Below are 16,369 nucleotides of genomic sequence, written 5' to 3'. Positions count from 1 at the left end.
CTGTTCTGTTCGCCGGGTGCCGGTGGTAAATCACTGGCTGGGACCTGGTGATCGGAATGTTCTGTCATGAATTACAGCACAGCCACGCCCCCTACCGTAAATGCAGGATCACGTATTTATATGCGATTCTGCACTGCCGGCCCACACTGTCACAGTATATGTACAGGGCACAGTCGGCAAGTGGCTATGTAACTCATGTAAATACCATAATGATACAAGATCTCAAGACACAATAGGAAGTAGGTGGAACTCATACTACTTGCATTAACCACTTGCCAACCAGCCGCCACAGTTTTACTGTGGCAGAATGGCACGGCTGGGCGAAACAACGTTATGTAGCGTCGCTTCGCCCAGTGGCTACTGGAGGCGCGTGCACGCCCGCCGTTCGACCTCAGAGCCAATGAGAGTGCCCGGAGCCGATGTAAGTGCCCAGCAGTTGCAATGGCCGCTGGGCTCCCGCGATTGCTCATGACACACCGAGAACCGGGATCTGTGTGTGTAAATGCACAGTTTCCGGTTCTCTGAGGGGAGAAGAGACTGACCGTCTTCATACAAAGTATGAACAGCGATCTGTCATCTCCCCTAGACAGTTCCCTCCTCCCTTAAGTTAGAACACAGAGAGGGAACACAGTTAACTCCTTGATCGCCCCCTAATGTTAACCCCTTCCCGGCCAGTGACATTTCTACAGTAATCAGTGCATTGTTATAGCACTGATCGCTGTATAAATGCCAATGGTCCCGAAAATGTGTTTAAAAGTGTCTGAAGTATCTGCCAAAATGTTGCAGTCCCGATAAAAACCTCAGATCGCCGCCATTACTAGTAAAAATAAATAAATAAATGATAAAAATGCTATAAATCTATCCCCTATTTTGTAGACGTTATAACTTTTGCGCAAACCAATCGATATACACTTATTGCGATTTTAATTACCAAAAATATGTAGAAGAATACATATCGGCCTAAACTGAGGAAAAAATTAGCTTTAAAAAATGAGGATATTTATTATAGCAAAAAGTAGAAAATATTTTGTTTTTTCAAAATTGTCGCTCTTTTTTTGTTTATAGTGCAAAAAATTAAAAACGCAGAGATGATCAAATTCCACCAAAAGAAAGCTCTATTTGTGGGGTAAAAAGGACATCAATTTTGTTTAGGTGCAGCGCCACACAACTGCGTACTTGTGAGTTAAAGCGACGCAGTGCTGAATCGCAAAATATGGCCTGGTCATTCAGCAGCCAGATCTTCCGGGGCTGAAGTGGTTAAATTGGTTGTAAACCCATTCATAAAATTTGACCTAAGCACATATATCTGTAGTTTTTAAATATCTCTCTCGAAAGCTCTAAGTGCAATTTCTCTCTGGTGCTTTGTTCCTCTGTTATCAGCAGGGTAATTTCTGACAAGTTCTCCAACACATGAGATAACATGAGCTGAAAATTTGTGTCGGGAGGGAGCTTAGAGGGAGATTAGCAGAGAGGTTGTCTATTCAGAATACTCTCCCCACCCACTGCTGAAACAGGAATAAAGATTTCTAACACGACCTGCACTTTCCAAAGAGTGTAGAAAAGGGAAGACTGCAGTACAAAAAAAAGTATGTAGGAGGATTTGTTTCATCTCTGTTTATCATCTGAGGCTGTTCACTTCACTGGGTATATGTGAGGGTTTACAACCACGTAAACACAGGAAAAAAAAATGGATCAGGTTTAGTTATCTTTTCATAAATTTAATAAAAATGGATTCATCTTCAAAGAAACAGCCACATAGGTCTATAAGGATGATAATAGTGATAAGGGAACAAGTACAGCAGCGTAACATCATGACGCTGCCATCTTCTGACTGAAAACATGGTTACATTAAAAAAAAGATTTTTTTTTTTTTTCGATTAACTGGTGTAGAGACTATGTTTAGCACATGATTATCCTAATTTACTTTATAACAATGTATGCACAGAGCTGTTTCCTCAATCAGCAGAAAAAAACATGACATTAATATTCATAATAATCAGGACACAAAAGCACACATTTCCAATGTGATAAAAATAGCTGTAAAATATGTTGCAGCTTGTACTCTGGTAAAACAAATGCACTATCTAATGTACAAATGGTAACCAAAGAATAAAAAAATAACGTCATCGACACATGGCAAATTATGCATTTGATTTACATGCACCCTGGACATTTTTGTTGCTGCTCTTAGGGGCAGCTGACATTTTTTTTTCTACCTCTAAATGCCTCTGCATGATAGGCCTGTGTGTCCATGAGGAGTTTAGAGGCAGAAGAAAACTCCCACTGCCATTGCATCCAGGAACAGGGCCATTTTACAGAAAAAATGTTTGACACATGTAAAAGCGTGTTAATTTATCTAAACGCGTGTTAACAATAGGCACGTATAGCACTTGAACATTAATTAAAGTGGATGTAAACCCAATTCTTGAAATTTGACCTTGGCACATATATCTGCAGTGTTTTCTTATCTCTCTCCAGAGCCCTAAGTCCTGTGTCTTTCTGCTGCTTCGTTCCTCTGTTATCAGCATAACTTCTGACAAGTTCTCCAACATGGGAGACAAAAGCAGCTGGAAATTTGTGTCGCGGTGGGTGCTACAAATAGATTAGCAGAGAGCTTGTCTATTCACAGCACAGCTTTGCAAGTATCTTTGTTTTTCTGCCTATGTGGAGAGTGTGTGTGTGCCTTTCCTCCAATCAGCTGTCACACAGTGTATGCCCAGACTCCCCTCCCCCTGCTGGAACAGGAAGAACAAATTCTATAATGATGTGTACTTTATAAAGAATATAGCAAGCTGAAGACAGCAGATATGCATGTAAAACTTATGTAGGGAGATTTGTTTCATCTCTGTGTAACATCTGAGGCTGTTCACTTCACTGGGTATATGTGAGGGGTTGCATCCACATTCATTTAAATGGCCATAATTAATTATTAATCTGGCCAATAAAATGAATTAATGGCCAAACACCCGATGTGCTTAAACGCCCCTAAATAAGTTAAATGCGTTTATAAGCATTTTTATTTCTGCCTAAACACCGCTGCCAGGAGGAAAGTCTTCTAGAAGAGATAGCAAAAATATCAAGTGTGCATGAAGCTTTAATGTAGAAAGTGAGGTCATAAACATGATTGGTTGTGATGAGTAACTTCCCCAGGTTTCTTTGGTCCAATTTTTGTAAATCAACTCTCAAACACATGCACTCAATACAACATTATTGTATTAACCACTTGAGTCTTGGGTGTGGAACTGTGTGGTTTAAACAGCAGCCCCATTCAGGGGATCTTGCAGGCCCCCTGCTGGCATTTCTGCTGGATTTCACACTGTCAGTGACAGGCAGGAGCACAAAGCCATGGAGCTGAAAGGACCAGCTTCTGGGCATCTTGATCCTTTTACATGTATTAGATGAGAGTGTGAACACAGTGCTTCTGCAGTATGTTTGCATAAGGTGTTTCACAAGTGATGTAATAGTACTTTCTGTTAGCACAGAGAATCAGGCAGATTGCTATAGCTCTGTCCAGCCTCTCCATGCAGTAATAGATCACTGCTATAGCGATCCTTTGCTAGCTGATTGCAGCTATATACAGATCACTTTTATTATGATCTGTTGCCACTGAGCTGGATTAGGTCTCTACTGACCATACCCCACCACCCACTGCTGTGGATGAAAAATAAAAGTTAAAAATATAAGAAAAATTGGAAAATAAATTACATAAATATACAGTGTACAGTGTGAGAGAGTATATTGTAGGCGCAAAGGCAGAGTCTCTCGATAGGGAACAACTAATACAATCAAATTTCAAAAAATAGATACATGCTTGTCCGAGAGCTGTAGCTGGCTCTGAAAATCAGGAGAGATAAGAACAGGAGAAGCGCCACTAAGTGTAGTATTACTGGTAACATTTATTAGACCCCCCACAGGGGCTACTCAAAAGAGGTAAGTAAAAACAGGCTCATAATGGTTAACACCAGATGGAGGAAAGCATTTATTTATTAGCCAGCTTCAATCTCTGGCAGGCTCCTTTAACATTCTGTGCTTACTTGGACACTTCCCAGCTTGACAGAGGAGTACACATACTTCTGTACAGCATGGCACATGCTCCAAAACGCGTCGCATTGCATCCTGGTCCTACTGACGTCTTCCCGCCTACATGCAGCCCCTGTCACACTGCAATCCACTGGAATGTGAGAGACACAAGGCAGCTTCTTTCTCCTCATCCTGTGAGCACACACAGTGATAGACCTGGCAGCTATTGCAGGCGTTTCTTCATCTGGCGTTCCAGACTATTTGTTTTATTGAAGATTTTACAGATTTATATAACAAAAACATTAGCCACCTACCATAGGTAATAATGAAAAACATTACCACATTACAAAAATGTATAGAACATAAAACCTTTTATATATAGACATATGCCAACACCCAGCAGAAGCCCCTACCCAAAGCGAAAAAAAAGGCACTAGGGACCGTCTAACCATAAATAAACTCATATATTATAAGGAAACACGTAGTGATACATTAGACTATTCAGATTTTTAAACCCTGAGAAGAATAAGCCTGCCATACCTTCCTTCATCCAACTTAGATGAAATATATAGTTTCCTACTCCCTATCTTCAACTCCCACAGTGGTGTATGACACATCACACAAAACACAACAACACTAAATTAAAAAAAGAAAGAATAAGAAAAAAAAGGGGGGATAGCGAAACATAGAAATTAATAGAAATATAGGTAAAACAACCAGAAATAGGCACTCAGACTGAAATCACCTCATTCAACCCAGCTCTGAACCAGCCTCAGGTCTTACCACTGACCCATATATAGATTCCGCAGTTCAGGGCATTCCCTTAACACCTTCCAAGGGAGCCAAATTTCCCATGACAGGAGCATATGTCAACCGCTTTTTCCCATTTCTCTGGTTTAATTTGGACACTCAAGTCCTTATTCCACTTATCTGTAAACTCCAGGAAGCATGGGCGGGGTCTAAGAATAAGAACCCTATACAATGCAGAAACAATGTGATCTGGTGCCACTGCCAGAGGGAACCCTGAGTTACAGAACAGGGGCATCTTTAATCCCACTTTAGGAGAAAGTCCTAATTGGGTTTGCAATTTATCCCAGACATGCAGTAAATGTGCTGTAAGAAAGGATAAACAAGAGAGTGGGCCACGGACAGAGTAGTCTAGCCAGGGAAGCACCTGCAGATGAAAAGGGGCAATCGACTTTTCTATATGTACCCATTTATTAAGATGAGAATGATGAAACCAGTTTACTGCGGGGGCGTAGCCAGCAGAGGAAGTGAATGGCTGCATTGTAAAGGAGCTCTGCAATAACGAGTCTCCCTGAAGAGCCTACGAGCTGTACACAGCAGCCTTGAGCACACATACCTGGAGCGGAGGGTCAGTGGCACATGCAGGATACCATGAGGAACAGGAAGGAGAGAGGGGGACGCCATAAACTGAGCGATTTTAGGACTCCTGAAAAGCAAGATGGCTCTGGATCGTCTCTGCACAGAGAGACCAGGAGACAGGCAGTGCGAACTAAAGGGGAGAGTAGCCACGCTGATTCACAGAAGCACACTGATGAATCCTCCCTAGCTGAAATCAGCAGCCCTGTGAAACAAAGAACAAGGCTTTCTCTGTCTGAGGATCAAGTAAGTGATGCAATGATCAATTAATCTGATATGCTGCCCAAAAATCCTTCTGCTGATAAATTAAATGCATTTTCCTACATCAGGACAACCCATAATAGACTCTGATATTAAAGAAATGCCATTATCCCTCAGAGGAGCAATACAGCAGGATATGCAGGCATACATGAGGAAAACTAATTTTGAAATGGAGTCCCTAGGGGAAAGAGTGGATTATGTGGAAAATAAAATTAGTGATTTCACTGAAGCCCATAATGAACTAGTAAATTCCCACTTTGAGCTGGAAGACGAAATAAAAAACCTTAAATTGAAAGTGGTGGACCTTGAGGACAGGTCCAGATGTAACAACATCAAGTTCAGAGGAATTCATGAAAGTATAAAAAATTCAGATCTAAAGCAAGTTCTGAAGAAAATGGTTTCAGACATATTACCCTCAATACCACGCCAAGAAATGGTGATCGACAGAGCCCATAGACTGCCTAAACCCTCACACATTCCAGAAAGACTACCCAGAGATGTAATAGCCAAAATACATTTCTGTCACGTAAAGGATCTCCTGATGCAATTTGCCTGTCAGAATTCCCCACTCCCTGAGCCATATGCAGGCATCCTTCTGTATTCAGACCTCTCTCAAGCGACCATATTAGCAAGGAAAAACTTGAATTCTATTACAAAGATCCTTCGGAACCACAAAATAACCTACAAATGGGGGTTCCCCACCAAGTTACTTATTGATTGGAATAACACATCATACTCCATCCAAACAATAGATGAGGGTTTAAAATTGCTTGAAAAATTGGGGGTGAGAAGAAGTGGATAACCCACAGAGGAAATCACACCCAGAAAAGATTCCACAACAATGGCAACGCAAGCCAAGTTAATCGGCTTCACCTACATCAGTAATAATCTCCTTGAACCTCCTATAAGGAATTAATGCTGAATCTCTCAGGTTATCTTTACTCAGGGAACTTGTTGCTCCGAATAGCAATGAAGAATTTCTCCCCAAGTTCCAAGTGCAAAATAATGCACATGCAAGTTGTTACACAACTCGTTAACCCTTTTTATTGTTATTGCTTATATACCACCTTGCCCTTCATGCTCTTATACTCATCACCCAACTCAGATTCCTATCCTCTAACTTCTGGAAGCCACTTCACCAAGGGAAGTATTAATGAAAATACACAGACCTCTTCTAATAAAATGAAACTACCACTCATCAGCACATCAACGGAATATTCCGCAACTTAATCTGCTATCACTCAATGGGAAGGGGCTAAACAGCCCATATAAGAGGAAAGCCCTCTGGATTGATGCACTTAAATTTAACAGTGACGTATTATGCATTCAAGAATCTAATTTTGCTGCAGACAAACCTTCAAAATGTACTCATCACAAATGTCCCCAGATATTTTGCTCTAACAGCCCAAAAAAGAAGAAAGGTGTCATTATTGCAATAAAGGACTCTGTCTCTCTCCAACTCCTGGATACTTATGGACAACCAAGGAAGATACATCATAATGGTTGCTTCAATTGACAATATTACCTATACAATTGCCAACTTATATGCTCCTAATAAACAACCCCACAAGTTCGTCCAAAGAACTTTGAAGAAAATAAGAAAAATGCAGAAAGGCCACTTAGTCATATGTGGTGATTTCAATGCCCCTATGGATCATGTCTTATACACTACAAAAAATACACACACACACACACACACACACAATCAGACGAGGACTAAACAACATTTTCTCCCAGGAAGACTTATATGATCCATGGAGATGCCTACACTCCACTGAAAAAACTTCACATTTTCTTTCTAATGTGCACAAAACATACTCAAGAATCAACTTTTTCATTACAAACGCCTCTTGCAAAAAATTGCTGATGCTCAGATCCTATCAGATAATATTACATGGTCTGACCATGCACCTATCACTATGGAAATTGTGATAGGCCAAAAAAGCACAAACTTTAACCTCTGGAAGAATAACACATTTCTTTTCTCTCAGGAGAGATACGTGTCTGTAATGAAGGATAAGCTCATAGAATTTTTTTCATTGAATGACTATAACTCTACTTCCTTAACAAATGTATGGTGTACCCAGAGGATTATTAATCCAGATGGCATCCAGGGAAAAAAAGAAAAAAAACTTAAATCTATCAATGACCTTCTGACTATTAAATCTAACCTAGAAAATTAACACAAAAATCCCCCAATAACACTAATCTAATAAAGACAAAAGAAACAAATTACGAGCCATATTGATTTTAAACCATGACAAATATCTAAAAAAACTTAAACTACATTACTATTCCCAAAACAACAGAGCTAGTAAATTATTGGCCAATATACTGTGTCACCGAAATAACAAACACAAATAATTCACCATAAGTCCACCATAAGTCAGGGAAAACAATGTACAACCCGCAGGAAATAGCCAATGCCTTCTTGGACTATTATGAGGAACTATATAACTTAAAACAGGACCATAATACCATACAACCCACCTTAAAAGATATAGATGAGTTCCTAGACAAGGTTGAGCTCCTCAAAATTGATCAGGCTACACTTAATAAACTCAATCAAACTATCACAATAGAAGAAACACTAAACGTTATCCATTCCCTCCTATTATATAAAGCTCCAGGAAATGACAGCCTTTCTAGTGAATATTATAAGACATTCAAACATATACTTGCACCATACTTAACCAAAATGTATAATGATGCAATAATTAACAAAAAAATTCCAAAAGAAATGCTAGAGGGAGTAATTGTCACCATTCCAAAACCCATTCCAAGACCCATCCTCCCCTACAAACTACAGATCAATTTCCTTACCCAACTCTGACCTTAAAATATATGCTAAAATTTTAGCAAATAGATCTGGATCAGGTTGGTTTTGTCAAAGGAGGACAAGCACCTGACAGCACAAGAAGAATGATCAACCATGTTGAGAACAGTCAAAGAACAGTTCACTGGGGTTACATATCAGAAACCCTTAGAAAATTAGGATTTTCAGCATACATCCATGAAGCTATCATGTCCTTATACACCCTTCCCTCAGGCAAGGTATTTACTACAGGTACGATATCAAAGAGTTTTAATCTAAGGAAGGGAACCAGACACTGTCACCCATAATTTTCTCTCTAGCAATTGAACCTTTAGCGGCAGCAATCAGATCCAAAAATAGTATAACAGGTATTAATTAATATAGGAAATAAAGAACACGAAATTGGACTATTTGCCGATGATAACATTTTGTCATTGTCCAATCCAGAGCAATCATTACTGATAGTCCAAACGACACTTGACTCCTATAATCCTATAAAGTCAATCAAAATAAATGCCACATGTTACTCATCTTTTTTTTATTTTTTTTTATTTTTTATATATATTCTTTATTTTTCGTTTTTTAACACAAAAAAAAAACAATCATATACCAAATACAAATACAGATTATACCAATAAAGCATTATCACAGCTTACAATTGTATTACACATCCCTTGACCTTACCCCCCCCCCAACAAAAAAAAAAAGTCAAGAACCCCCCCTCTCCTCTCTCTTCTATTCCTCTCCCTCTCCATCCCCATTACCCTCTAGTCTTTCAAGATATTCCTTATTCAAAAAAGTTCCCCATTGTTGCCATTTCCTTTGGTATTTTTGCCCTGTTTCCTCCAATTTCTGTATAGACTCCTCTATTACCCTTGTGTGCTCTACTTTCCGCACCCATTCTAATATTGTCGGGACCTGCGTCGTTTTCCAGTGGCGTGGAATCAAAGATTTAGCTGCGTTCAACAGATCTGGGATCAATGTGCTTCTATAGTGTGTAATCCCTTTCTCTGTATCGTGGAACAGACATTCCCATGGGGATTTTCCAATCCTTTCCCCTGTCACTAAAAATATCATTTCTATTACTTTCTCCCAGAAAGGGGCTATTTTGGGGCAGTCCCACCATATGTGCTTAAAGGTCCCTGGTGCATTACATTCCCTCCAACAAGAAACCCGATTTTCTTCTCCAAACCCCTGTATTCTTTGGGGAGTCAAGTACCACCTCGCTAATAATTTAAAAGACATTTCAATTGTTTGAACGTCCCTTGGAAGAGAGTGGGTCATTTTAATTATTTTTCCCCTGTGTTCTTCATTTCTTAATGAACCAATCTCTTCCTCCCATTTACCCAAATAAGCTGGAAACTCGGAGTCTGCCTCTTGCCTTAATATTTTGTAGATTTTAGAAACCCTTTTCTCTAAACATTGTGCTTCTTTAAATAATTTCTCTAGTGGTCTAAGTAGTGTCTTTCCCCTCAACGGCTGTGGTAACCCTTGAATAAAATGTGCAATTTGCGTGTACCTCCATCTATCTAATGGCTTCTGTCCCCATTCTTGCGTGATTTCCCTAAAGGTGCTTATCCTGTTTCCTTTCATCACTTCCGCTAATGTTATTTCCTCTCTCTTTGCCCACCTACTAAAATATAAACGCTCCTCTTTCCCTGGAAGAAAATAATTTGTATCTAACAGTGACATTAAAGGAGAATTATAGTGCCAGTTGTGCCTCTTATTAATTTTATCCAGAATTTTTAAAGTGTGCCTTGTTAAAGTGCTCGTGCTAGATCCTAAATCCCTATAAAAGGGAGGTATCCATATCATCTTTACCAATTCCGTGCTGCTTAGTGTAACTTCCAACTCTACCCAACTCTTCTCTTGCTTATTATGGCTCCAATCAGCTACCCTTGAAATCACTGTTGCTTCATAATATTTTTTAAAGTCTGGCAATGCTACACCTCCTCTATCTTTCTCCTTTACTAGGACATTATAGGCTATGCGCGGCTTTTTACGTGCCCAAATGAACGAAGTTATCATAGATTTTAACTTTCTGAGGTAACTTGGGGGTAAGGGAACTGGGATCATTTAAAACAAATAGATTACCGATGGCAATATAAATATTTTAATTGCATTTATCCTCCCCATCCACGTTAGTGCTTTATATCTCATTTTATTTATATTATCTTTAATTTTATTCAGCAGGGGTAGGTAATTAGCACCATATAAATTAGATATTTGTGCCGTCAATTTTATACCCAAGTAGGTCAGTTCTCCTTTGCACCACTTGCATGGAAGGTGGGTGGCCAATGCTGTCTGTTCTTCCTCTGTTAAATTCAAATTTAATATCTCTGACTTGGTCATATTTATTTTGAAATTGGACAGTCCCCCGTACTGCTCAAACTCTTTTAGGAGGGAGGGAATTGTTGTTCTTGGGTTGACTAAATATAGCAAAACATCATCTGCAAATGCAGAGACTTTATATTCCCTCTCGCCCACCCGGATACCCCGGACATCCCGGTTCCTCCGAATTGCCACCAGGAGAGGTTCCAAGGCAATCACAAACAGAATCGGCGAGAGGGGGCATCCCTGCCTCGTCCCATTAAACAACTCCAAGGGGCGAGACAGGGGTCCGTTCACTCGGATTCTAGCTGTCGGATGTGAGTATAGAGATTTGAGCCATCTCGTCATCTTCTCTCCTAGTCCCATATATTTTAGCGTCTCGTGTATAAACTCCCAATCAACTCTATCGAAGGCCTTTTCGGCATCTACCGATAACAGTACTGTAGGGGTCCCTCTCCTAATAACTTCCTGGATCAAAACTATGGACTTCAAAGAATTATCCCTCCCCTCTCGCACCTGAACAAACCCTACCTGGTCTGGGTGGATCCATTTCGGGAGAAGAGTTTTTAATCTGTCCGCTATTATTTTCGCGAAAATCTTTATATCCGTATTTAATAGAGAGATCGGACGGTAACTCTCTAGAGCTCCTGGGTCCTTACCCTCTTTCAGTATCAATGCTATATGGGCACAGAGGGCCTCATCCCGAAACTTCTCCTCTTCTCCTACTGCGTTGAAATATTCGCAGAGTTTCGGCGCTAGGTATCTCTGGAATTTTTTGTAATACAAGATAGATTATTTGTCGGGGCCCGGACTACCCCCGAGGGCTGTATTTTTAATAATTCTCTCCACTTCCTCTATTGTTATGGGAGCCTCTAATGCCTCCATCTCCTCCTTCTCCCCTCTTGGGAAGTCCAAGCCTCGCAGATAGTCCTCTATTACTCCTTTCCTTTTTCCCTTGTCACCCCCTTTCCCCCCTATATTATACAGCTCACTATAATAGGCGTGAAAGTTCTCTGCAATTTGTGGGGTGGCAAACTGTTTCTCCCCCCCTCTGTCCCTAATCATTGGAATGTGGGTCCTATTTTTATATTCTTTCACTCTATTTGACATCCATTTGCCGGACCTATTTCCCCATTGGTATCTTTCTTTATTTATTTTATGGAATGCTGACTCCCTTTCTTGTTCTAGGGTTTCTTCAAGTTCTCTCTTTTTCTCTATTAACTCCTGTCTTTCACGTACTCCCATTGGTCTAGTTTTCTGTTCTAATTCGTTGATCTCCCTATATAGTTGGACTTTTTGTTTCTCCCTCTCCTTCTTTTTCCCAGTTCCGATCCCGATCAGGAGCCCTCTTACTACTTGTGTGTTTCCCACAGTGTAGCTCTAGAAATATCTGGTGTGTCGTTTAACTCGAAAAAGCACACCAATTTCTGTTCAATCTTGGCAATAACTTCCTGATCCTGTATCAATGAATCATTTAGTTTCCATGTTCTCTCTGATCCCCTTTCTCCCTGCACCTCGAGCTGTATTACTACTGGGGCATGATCTGATAGGGTGATTGGTTTTATTTCAGCTTTTTTAAGCTATGTCACTAGTTGGTGCTCTACCAGAATATAGTCCAATCTTGCAAAGGAATTATGGGGTGCTGAAAAGTGAGTGTAATCCCTCTCTTTTAAATGACAAATTCTCCATGCATCTAGTAACTGCGTATTGGCCAAAGTTTTCCTTAAAGTTCTGTATCTGCGCGCTGACGCCCGGGCACAGCCCCCCGAGTTATCCAGTTTGGGGTTTAGGGTCCAGTTCAAATCGCCTATAATCAGTTTTCCTACTCTAAATCCCTCCAGCTTTTCTAGTACCTTCTTTAAAAATGTATCTGGGTTTCTGTTGGGGGCGTATACGTTCACTATTGTACATTTCATATCAAACAATTTACCCTTTAAAAATAGATACCTACCTTCCGGGTCAGCCAGACGCTCCTCTATTTCAAATCTAGTTGATCTGTCAAACCCCGTGGCCACACCTCTTGAGTGGGCTGATGGCGTGTCCCCATAAAACCAAAGTGGGAATTGAAATGATGTCAATTTTGACATTGATACATTAGTAATGTGTGTCTCTTGGAGACATACTACACTCCCTCTCAAAAATTGGAGTTCTTTGTTTATTTTATACCTTTTTTCTTTCGTGTTTAATCCCCTCACATTATATGATATTACATTAATTAACACCATCGATTACTATTGCCGGCGATCGGAGCTTCGCGTAGGCTGACCCAGAGGAACGCATCTTTGGGGACTGAGAGGGGGGGAGAGAGAGAGAAACCCCCCCCCGTCATTATCCGTCCCCTCCAACCCTTTCCCACCCCCACTCCACAACAATACCCCTGAAAAGGTTGGTCGGAGTCCCCCCTTATCTTTGTTGCTCATATGGGTTAGACACATATCACGTTGGTGTCCTCTCCTCCCCATATTTACCCGGGGGCTCACACCGGTAACTCTCCAGGAACCACCTCCCTCCCCCCCTCCCCCCTTCCCCCCCCACACCTTCCCCCCGGTCTTTATTCACTTTAGCACTCCGCTACAGCACTGTCTTTTATATTTTCTGGGCCTATTTTAGCATTATCTTGGGGCTTCTGCGTTACGCTCCGCTCCTCTCCCTCTCCTCCATCTTAACTTCCTTTGTATGGGTTTAGTTTCCTTCTCTTCTTCCCCCACCCTGGTAACTGGGGGGGAGGTATGTCCAACCTTTCACAAAACCCTTTCAAGTCCTCGGGGAATCGCAGAACTGCAGAGCGTCCGTCTTTTTTCCCTTTCAAGCAGGCTGGGAAACCCCATTTTAATAGTCTCCTTCTAATCAACATTTCTGTTGCTAGGTCCGGAAACGCCTGCAGTTCTGCGCCCTCAAAGGTCACCCCTGTCATTGTCCTCAATTTTTCCATTATTAACCCTCTCTCTTCTATATTGTGAAACCTCACTATCACATCTCTAGGGGACTCCTCCCTTGCTGCCAGCCGCCTTGTAATCCTGTGGACTCTGTCTATCTTTAGGGTATCAGTAAGCTCTCTTTCCAGTAACGGATTAAATATCTGCTGTACTATACTCCCAAGTTCCCCACTACTATATTTCTCTGGGAGGCCTTTAATGCGTACGTTCTTCCTTCTGCCTCGGTTCTCTTGGTCCTCTAATTTATACTGGAGGTTTCTATTCACTGTCTGCAGAGATAGAATTTGTTCTGTTATCTCATTCAACCTTAGCTCCTGGTTATCTAATCTTTCCTCTATCTCCTTCACCCTCCCGAGGACCAAACCTATATCTGCCCTTACTCCTGCTATTTCTACTTTTAAGGACTCCTCCATTTTGGCAAACATCTCCACTAGCATCTCCTTTATTAAGGGTGTTTCCTCCCCCTGAGGTATGTGTTGCACCATACCTTCCCCTCTATTGTCCTCTTCTGCCATTCTTATCTCTTCCCTTTCCTGATGGGCTATAAGGCTGGTGTGGGTGGGTGCACTTACTTCCTTCAAACCCCCCATCTTAGCTCCATTTACCTTTCCCCCTTTACTTTCTTCTAGGGGCTTATGCCTATTAACCCCCCTAGCGGTAATCCCGAGTCTGGCTCGGGTTGGGATTTTAATTACAGGAGCGGTATACCCGAGCCAGACTCGGGATCGCATCGCTCGATGCAGGGGAGGACACAGGGAGAGTTACTTACCTTGTCCCCTGGATCCAGCGATGTCCACTGCGCTGTGCGATCGAGCTGTCCTCTGCTCAATTCACAGTGCCGAATGCCGCCGAGCTCCGTTCCCTGCGACGTTACGGCACACGGGAGCGGAGAATGGCGACAAATTCAAAAAAGTAAAAAGACACAAAACACACACAGCACTGTAATCTTACAGATTACAGTACTGTATTACAAAATTACACACCCCCTTTGTCCCTAGTGGCCTGTGTAATGCCCTGCATGCACTTTTATATTATAAATACTGTTTTTTCTGCCTGGAATTTGGAGATTGTCCATAGCAACCAAAACGTGTCCCTTTTTCAGTGTTTTAGGATTTGATTACATTACTGAATATTTTTTATTATTCTTTATTATATTATAAACTTTATCATACCCAGGTTGTCTGCTAGACTCTGGTTTGAACAGATTTAAGAGCGTTATTCCTAAGAATTACAGGACTACAAAATAAAACGCCAGATTTCCATGCAAAATAATTGTACCGCTTTTAGCACCTTATTCCAGACTGAATCATACCGCCAGGGAGGTTAAGTCCTGATCTCCGCGTTGTTCCTGACTTGGGGCTGCTTGGACCATCCTCTGTTATACTGGAGTTGCTTGCCATATACCGCTGAATACCCCCTGGGCTGGGTACCGGCGGCATATTTTTACCGGATTTAGCTTTCCCTCCCATTCTTCCCTTTAGGTCTACCCAATTCTTTTCTACTTCTCACCTCCCCCCGTCTCACCCTCTGTTTCCTCCTAACTTATCCTATTTTTACGGAGGGGCCCACCACTTCTCACTTCCTCACTCCACCTCTCTCTCCCTTTTAGTCTATCTGGGGGACTCAGGGGGGTATCGGGTCGGCACTAGAGGTGACGTTAATAGAGGTACACCCCTCAGTCGGCCCACCAACCCAAATGGTCCTTCTGCATTCGCCGGAGCTCCCTCCTTCCTAATGTTGTCCTCTCTCGTACCAGCAGCGGAAAGGGTAACAGCCCGGAAATGCAAAAAGCTTGGGGACAACCAGTACTCTGGTAAGTTTCTACCGAGTTCAAACTACCCACGTCTCTACTTCCTACTCCAAGGCCCCAGGCCCTCTTACTTCAATATTTTACACATGCCCTTCAAGCAGTATTAAGATATAAGAAGGCAGGATATAATTACAAGGAAAAGAAAAAAAAAAAGACTATAAGCAATGACAATGACGTTACCCATCTAAAGACACTATAGCCAACCTTAAAGCAAACTGAGAATATAACTGTTACCCCCCGACTATCTCATACTTGGGTAGTAACCTCACATACCCCACAAACAAACTATATGAAGCTGATTATCCTAACCTAATGTTCATAAAATACAATTATCATGGATAGGAAAAATTGCAGCTTTCAAAATGCAAAAACTTTCTAAAATATTATATCTCTTTGTTCCTTACCTATCCTAATGCCATTGAGTTTTTTTAAACAAATAAATGCTAAATTAAGAAATCTTATATGGAACAGTAAAAAACACAGAGTAGCGTTCTCAATTTTAACCTCCCCTAAATATAAAAGAGGTATGAATCTACCTGATATCCCAAAGTACTATTGAACAACTGGGTCTCACCTTCAGATGATAAATTATGGCTTTCCATAGAAAAAGAATACACCAAAGGAAATTATATGTTGGCTTTATTGATAGCCTATACAAAGTTTCCTAATGTAATTATTCCTAAACTTTTAACTATCAAAGCTTCATTGTTAGCATGGAAACACCTCTTTTCTAATTACACCTTTCAGAGGAATCACAGATTATCCCACTGAAAGCCCTAGATTATTGTAAAGCTTGATTATCCGCGAAAAAAA

The sequence above is a fragment of the Lithobates pipiens genome, unplaced genomic scaffold (assembly GCF_037356315.1).
Source record: "Lithobates pipiens isolate NorthernLeopardFrog02 unplaced genomic scaffold, aLitPip1_a1.2 Scaffold_19, whole genome shotgun sequence".
In the NCBI taxonomy this organism is placed as follows: domain Eukaryota; kingdom Metazoa; phylum Chordata; class Amphibia; order Anura; family Ranidae; genus Lithobates; species Lithobates pipiens.
Note: the sequence above shows the minus strand (reverse complement) of the source record.